The following is a 7,550-nucleotide window of genomic DNA, read 5'->3' on the forward strand; positions in this document are numbered from 1 at the left end:
TTTATTTTGTATCCAGCAACTTTGCTAAAGTTGTGAATTATTTCTAATAACTTTTTATTAGAATCTCTGGGGTTTTCTAAGTATACCATCCTATCATCTGCAAAGAGTGACAGTTTGATTTTCTCATTACCTACTCATTCCTTTAATCTTTCTTGACTGTTATTGCCAAGGCTAGCATTTCTAATACAATATTGAATAGTAATGGTGATAGTGGGCAACCTTGGTTCACTCCTGACTTTTGCAAACTTTCAGTTGAGCTTCAGTCCATCTTGCTATCCTTGTTCATTGTTTTCTCCCCCTTTTTAGCCATCCTTTATTTTTTCAAACTTTGTTCTTACTGTAAAGTTTTTCATTTTTCTGTTTGTCCTTCTTTTTCTTTTAATGAGTTTTTCCTTCCTTTATGTTCCTATGCTTTCTGACTCCTTCTATGGGCTCCATTCATCTTTCTTAAAGTACTTTTTCCTCCTTTCCTCATCCTTTTTTTCTTTTAGAAGAAAATATTGAATTCCTCTGTGTCTTATATTTTTATGGAAATTGTAGATTTTAGCTATTGTAATATAGTACATTGTAGATATTACAATGGAGGTCAGCCTCTCTCCCAAACTCTGTCTTCTGAGATAGGAAGGTAAAGAAGCTTTAATTTGGTTTGGTCAGTTTGAGTTAACTAATTATCTAGTTGATGATAAAGATGATTTAAAAAAAAACTTACCTGTTTATATTTTTGGTTGTCACTATACAAAAAAAAAAGTATTTTAAGCCTTATTTTTAAAGTTTAGTTGTAAATTTTTTAAAAATTAAGTTTTAGTTTCATTAGCTTTTTTTTTTGACCTTTTTAAAAAAAATGTCTTTATTAAAATACCAAAAAAAATATAATTAACATGATGTCAGAAAAAATACCATAAAAAGATAGCATTTTAGGATTTTAAGAAAATGAATTTCTAGGTATATTAGATATTTAAATGTTTATTAATGATTATTATCATATGAAAATAACTTTTTTTTATTATATATATATATATATATATATATTATAATATTATCCCTTGTATTCATTTTTCCAAATTACCCCCCCTCCCTCTATTCCCTCCCCCCGATGACAGGCAATTCCATACATTTTACATGTGTTACAATATAGTCTAGGTACAATACATGTGTGTGAATATCATTTTCTTGTTACACAATAAACATTAGAATCCGAAGGTACATGCAACCTGGGCAGACAGATATTAGTGCTAACAATTTACATTCACTTCCCAGTGTTTCTTCTCTGGGGTAGCTACCTCTGTCCATCATTGATCAACTGGAAGTGAGTTGGATCTTCTTTATGTTGAAGATTTCCACTTCCATCAGAATACATCCTCATACAGTATTGTTGTTGAAGTGTATAGTGATCTTCTGGTTCTGCTCATTTCACTCAGCATCAGTTGATTTAAGTCTCTCCAGGCCTCTCTGTATTCCTCCTGCTGGTCATTTCTTACAGAGCAATAATATTCCATAACTTTCATATACCACAATTTACCCAACCATTCTCCAACTGATGGACATCCATTCATCTTCCAGTTTCTAGCTACAACAAAAAGAGCTGCCACAAACATTTTGGCACATATATGTCTCTTTCCGCTCTTTAGTATTTCTTTGGGATATAATCCCAGTAGTAGCGCTGCTGGGTCAAAGGGTATGCACAGTTTGATAACTTTTTGGGCATAATTCCAGATTGCTCTCCAGAATGGCTGGATTCTTTCGCAACTCCACCAGCAATGTATCAGTGTCCCAGTTTTCCCACATCCCCTCCAACATTCATCGTTATTTGTTCCTGTCATCTTAGCCAATCTGACAGGTGTGTAGTGGTATCTCAGAGTGGTCTTAATTTGCATTTCTCTGATCAGTAGTGATTTGGAACACTCTTTCATGTGAGTGGATATAGTTTCAATTTCTTCCTCTGAGAATTGTCTGTTCATATCCTTTGACCATTTATCAATTGGAGAATGGTTCGGTTTCTTATAAAATAGGGTCAGTTCTCTATATATTTTGGAAATGAGACCTTTGTCAGAACCTTTGTTTTTAAAAATATTTTCCCAATTTGTTACTTCCCTTCTAATCTTGTTTGCATTAGTATTATTTGTACAGAAACTTTTTAGTTTGATGTAATCAAAATCTTCTATTTTGTGATCAATAATGATCTCTAGTTCTCCTCTGGTCATAAATTCCTTCCTCCTCCACAAGTCTGAGAGGTAGATTATCCTCTGTTCCTCTAATATGTTTATGATTTCATTCTTTATGCCTAAATCATGGACCCATTTTGATCTTATCTTGGTATATGGTGTTAGGTGTGGATCCATATCTAATTTCTGCCATACTAATTTCCAGTTTTCCCAACAGTTTTTTCCAAATAATGAATTTTTATCCCTAATGTTGGTATCTTTGGGTTTGTCAAAGATTAGGTTGCTATATATGTATCCTTTTTTGTCCTTTGTATCTAATCTGTTCCACTGATCTACCGTTCTATTTCTTAGCCAATACCAAATGGTTTTGGTGACTGCTGCTATATAATATAGCTTTAGATCAGGTACACTTAGACCACCTTCCTCTGAGTTTTTTTTCATTAGTTCCCTTGCAATTCTCGACCTTTTATTCTTCCATATGAATTTTGTTGTTATTTTTTCTAGGTCATTGAAATAGTTTCTTGGGAGTCTGATTGGTATAGCACTAAATAAATAGATTAGTTTGGGGAGTATTGTCATCTTTATTATATTCGCTCGGCCTATCCAAGAGCACTGAATGTCTTTCCAATTATTTAAATCTGACTTTATTTTTGTGGCAAGTGTTTGGTAATTTTTCTCATATAATTCCTGACTTTTCTTTGGTAGATGGATTCCCAAATACTTTATACTCTCAACATTTGTTTGGAATGGAATTTCTCTTTGTATCTCTTGCTGTTGCATTTTGTTAGTGATATATAAAAATGCCGAGGATTTATGTGGATTTATTTTGTATCCTGCCACTTTGCTGAAATTTTGAATTATTTCTAGTAGCTTTTTAGCAGAGTCTTTGGGGTTCTCTAAGTATACCATCATGTCATCTGCAAAAAGTGATAGTTTAATTTCCTCATTTCCTACTCTAATTCCTTGAATCTCTTTCTCGGCTCTTATTGCCGAGGCTAGCGTTTCTAGTACTATATTGAATAGTAATGGTGATAGTGGGCAACCTTGTTTCACTCCTGATCTTACTGGGAAAGGTTGCAGTTTATTTCTATTGCATATTATGCTTACTGAAGGTCTTAAATATATGCTCCTGATTATTCTAAGGAATAGTCCATTTATTCCTATACTCTCAAGAGTTTTTAGTAGGAATGGATATTGGATTTTGTCAAATGCTTTTTCTGCATCTATTGAGATGATCATATGGTTCTTATTAATTTGATTATTAATATGGTCAATTATATTAATAGTTTTCCTAATATTAAACCAGCCCTGCATTCCTGGAATAAATCCTACTTGATCATAGTGTATTATCCTGGAGATGATTTTCTGAAGTCTTTTTGCTAATATCTTATTTAAGATTTTAGCATCAATATTCATTAAGGAGATTGGTCTATAATTTTCTTTCTCAGTTTTCGATCTACCTGGTTTAGGTATCAGTACCATGTCTGTGTCATAAAAGGAGTTTGGTAGGACTCCTTCATCCCCTATTTTTTCAAATAATTTATATAACATTGGGGCTAATTGTTCTTTAAATGTTTGGTAGAATTCACATATGAATCCATCTGGCCCTGGGGATTTTTTCCTGGGGAGTTGATTAATAGCTTGTTCTATTTCTTTTTCTGAAATGGGACTATTTAAGCAATTTATCTCCTCCTCTGTTAATCTAGGGAGCCTATATTTTTGGAGGAAGTCATCCATTTCACTTAAGTTATCAAATTTATTGGCATAAAGTTGGGCAAAGTAACTCCTTATTATTTCTCTAATTTCCTCTTCATTGGTGGAAAGATCCCCCTTTTCATTTGTAAGACTATCAATTTGATTTTCCTCTTTCTTTTTTTTTGATCAAATTTACCAAAGGTTTATCTATTTTATTGGCTTTTTCATAAAACCAACTCTTGGTTTTATTTATTAATTCAATAGTTTTTTTACTTTCAATATTATTGATTTCTCCTTTTAATTTTTGTATTTCAAGTTTAATTTTTGGTTGGGGGTTTATAATTTGGTCTTTTTCTAGCCTTTTAAGTTGTAAGCCCAATTCGTTAATCTTCTCTTTCTCAATTTTCTTCAAATAAGCCTCTAAAGATATAAAATTTCCCCCTTATTACTGCTTTAGCTGCATCCCAAAGATTTTGATATGATGTCTCATCATTGTCATTATCTTGGGTGAAATTGTTAATTGTTTCTATAATTTGCTCTTTCACCCAGTCATTCTTTAAGACGAGATTATTCAGTTTCCAATTACTTTTTGGTCTGTTTACCCCTAACTTTTTACTGAATGTAGCTTTTATTGCATTGTGATCTGAGAAGAAGGCATTTATTATTTCTGCCTTCCTACATTTAATTTTGAGATCTTTATGTCCTAATATATGGTCTATTTTTGTATAGGATCCATGAACTGCTGAGAAGAAAGTATATTCCTTTCTATTGCCATTCAGTTTTCTCCAAAGGTCTATCATACCTAGTTTTTCTAATGTTCTATTTACTTTTTAAATTTCTTTCTTGTTTGTTTTGTGGTTTGATTTGTCTAAATCTGAGAGTGCAAGGTTGAGATCTCCCACTATTATAGTTTTACTGTCTATTTCTTCTTGCAGTTCTCTTAACTTTTCCTTTAGAAAGTTAGATGCTATACCACTTGGTGCATATATGTTTAGTATTGATATGGCTTCATTATTTATGCTACCTTTCAGCAGGATATAGTTTCCTTCCTTATCTTTTTTTAAAGAGATCTACTTCTGCTTTTGCTTGATCTGAGATAAGGATAGCTACCCCTGCTTTTTTGGCTTTACCTGAAGCATAATAGGCTCTGTTCCAACCTTTTACCTTTACTCTGTATGTATCTCCCTGCTTTAAGTGTGTTTCCTGTAGACAACATATTGTAGGGTTCTGCTTTTTGATCCAATCTGCTATCCGTCTCCGTTTGATGGGATCGTTCATCCCATTTACATTTACAGTTAAAATTACTAATTCTGTATTTCCTGCCATCGTATTATCCCCAGATTATGCTTTTTTCCCTTGACCCCCCTGATCCCCCTCCCCGATATTTAATTTACAGACCCCCCTTGTGACGCGCAACCCTCCCTCTTTTTTTTTTTTTTTTTTTTTTAGGATCCCTCCCCGCTCCCTCCAGTCCCTTCACTTATTCTCCTTTTCCTTTTCCCTTTTCCTCTCCCCCCTTTTAATGAGGTGAGAGAAAATTCTCTGAAAAACAAATATGTTAATTATTTACTCTTTGAGCCTCTCCTGATGAAAGTAAGATTCACACAATGATTCTCCCCCTCACTAAGTTCCCTCGGATATGGTGTATTTTCTATGCCTCTTACTGGGATGTAGTTTCCCTCTTTTTATCATTCCTTCCCCTTTTTCTGAACCGACCTCCTTCCCTTTACTACACCCCCCTTTTTTTCTTTTATATCAGTAAAATCAAATTATTCTTGAGTACTTTTTATATACCCACAACAGAGTTACAGTTCTCAAGGGTTCTGTGTACCTTTTTCTGTTTCTCTTCAGTCTTGTGGATGTCCTGGGCTTATTTTGAGACTTAATTTATCTAATTGGTTGTGAGGGAGTGAGGACGTTCACAGAGTCATGTGTTTCTTCTCCGCCATCTTGGCTCATATTTACCTTTTTAAAAAAAAGTCTGTTTAACTCCTTGTTTTTTAGGTATTTTAAGGTTATATTTATCTTAACTTTGAGAGGGGAGAGTTGAGGTCTCTCACTAGTATAATTTTACTGTTTATTTCCTCCTAAAATTCATTTAACTTTTCCTTTAAAATTATGTTGTTTAGTACATTTGTGTTTAGTATTGATATTGCTTCATTGTCTGAAGCAATCATGCTATGATTTCCCTGTTAATCTCTTTTAACTAGATCTATTTTTGTTTTTGCTTTATCTAACATTGATTGCTATCTCCCTTTTTTAACTTCAGCTAAAATATAATAGATTCTGATCCAGCCCCTTATTTTAAGTGTGTGTGTGTGTGTGTGTGTGTGTGTGTGTGTGTGTGTGTGTGTGTTTCTGGTTCAAATGCGTTTCTTGGAACCATATTGTTGGATTCTGCAATCCAATTCTGTTTTATGGATGAATTCATCCCATTTATATTCACAATTATAATTGATATGTATTTCCCTCTATTCTGTTTTCTTCTTTCTTCTCTCTTTTTACTTTACTTTTTACTTACTCTTTTTCCCTTTTCACAAATCTTCTTTTGCTTCTGACCACCATCTCCCCTACCCTGCCCTCCTTTTTATTACTCTTCCTTTTTCTACTTTCTTTTCTTCTTTCCTACTTTCTTGTTGAGTAAGACTTCTATACTCTACTTGAGTATGTATTTGTATTATGTAATATTATATAATATAGATGATGTATTATATAATGTTTTATAGTGTGTTGCTCTTGAAAGGCAAATTTTTTTCTTTAAAGTTAAAATTCCATTCTTTCTACTCAGCACTCCTTATTTACCCAGATTTATATATGGACCATTGACAGAAAATTAGAGACCTGATGCTCAAGAGGAATAGGGAGACACATCACTACCATGCTGTTGAGTTCAAGCCATTTAATCATGTGAAACATGGATGGCAGCAGAGTCAGTGGTGCAGGGATCTGGGAATTATGAGGAATTATCTTGGGGAATGCCTTCAATGTTTTGAAAAAAATAGCTTGCAAAGGGAAAGGTAAAGAAAAAGTGTGAGACAGGAATTATGGGAGGTTTGAGGCAACAGATGGTGGGAGTAAACTAGAGCTGAAAATTGACAGAGGAAGATTGGTGATGTAATAAGGAGACAAGAGAATACAGAAATAGAGTTGAACTAGTTCATTGAAGGGTCAAGATAGGAAAGAGAGGGAGAGGTGAAATAAGAAAATATTATGATCAGATTGGGGAACTTCAGAGTTCACAAGGACAAAAGTAAAATAGTTGTGGATTGGTGCCCCACATTGGGCACTATCTGTAACATGCCCTCCTGGCAGTTACTATTACCAGTCTGTCCTAGGCCCAGTCCTAGGCCCAATAGAGCACCTTTGGCCACTGACCTTTGCAGTGTCAACTCTACCTGGCTCGCCTCTTCTGAGGGCTTCAAAGGTCTCTGGCCACAATTTCTTGAATAGTAGTTTAATAACCAATAGCACGCTCAAGAACAGCCATGTGTAATCTTAAAGCCTTTATTATACCTACTCACATAATGCCCTGACTTGTTAACTCCCTAGTGAACACCTGGTTTGAAGATCCACATGTTCACTACCAAACTCCTTACCTCTCTTGGACTCTCCATCAGCTTGGCTTGGCTACTCCAGGTTAGGGAGCCAGGTTAAAGAGAGCAACTTGCTGCCTGCAGTGGGCTTATAAAGGGC

The 7,550-nt window shown here is 34.3% G+C and overlaps 1 protein-coding gene across 6 annotated transcripts in view; it reads left to right on the forward strand.

The window, feature by feature from the left end:
- Positions 1-7,550, forward strand: part of ST3GAL6 (ST3 beta-galactoside alpha-2,3-sialyltransferase 6) — a 93,897-nt gene that overhangs the window by 12,246 nt on the left and 74,101 nt on the right. The gene's annotated exons all lie outside the window — the stretch shown is intronic.

Source organism: Sminthopsis crassicaudata, chromosome 3 (assembly GCF_048593235.1).
Source record: "Sminthopsis crassicaudata isolate SCR6 chromosome 3, ASM4859323v1, whole genome shotgun sequence".
Classification (NCBI taxonomy): domain Eukaryota; kingdom Metazoa; phylum Chordata; class Mammalia; order Dasyuromorphia; family Dasyuridae; genus Sminthopsis; species Sminthopsis crassicaudata.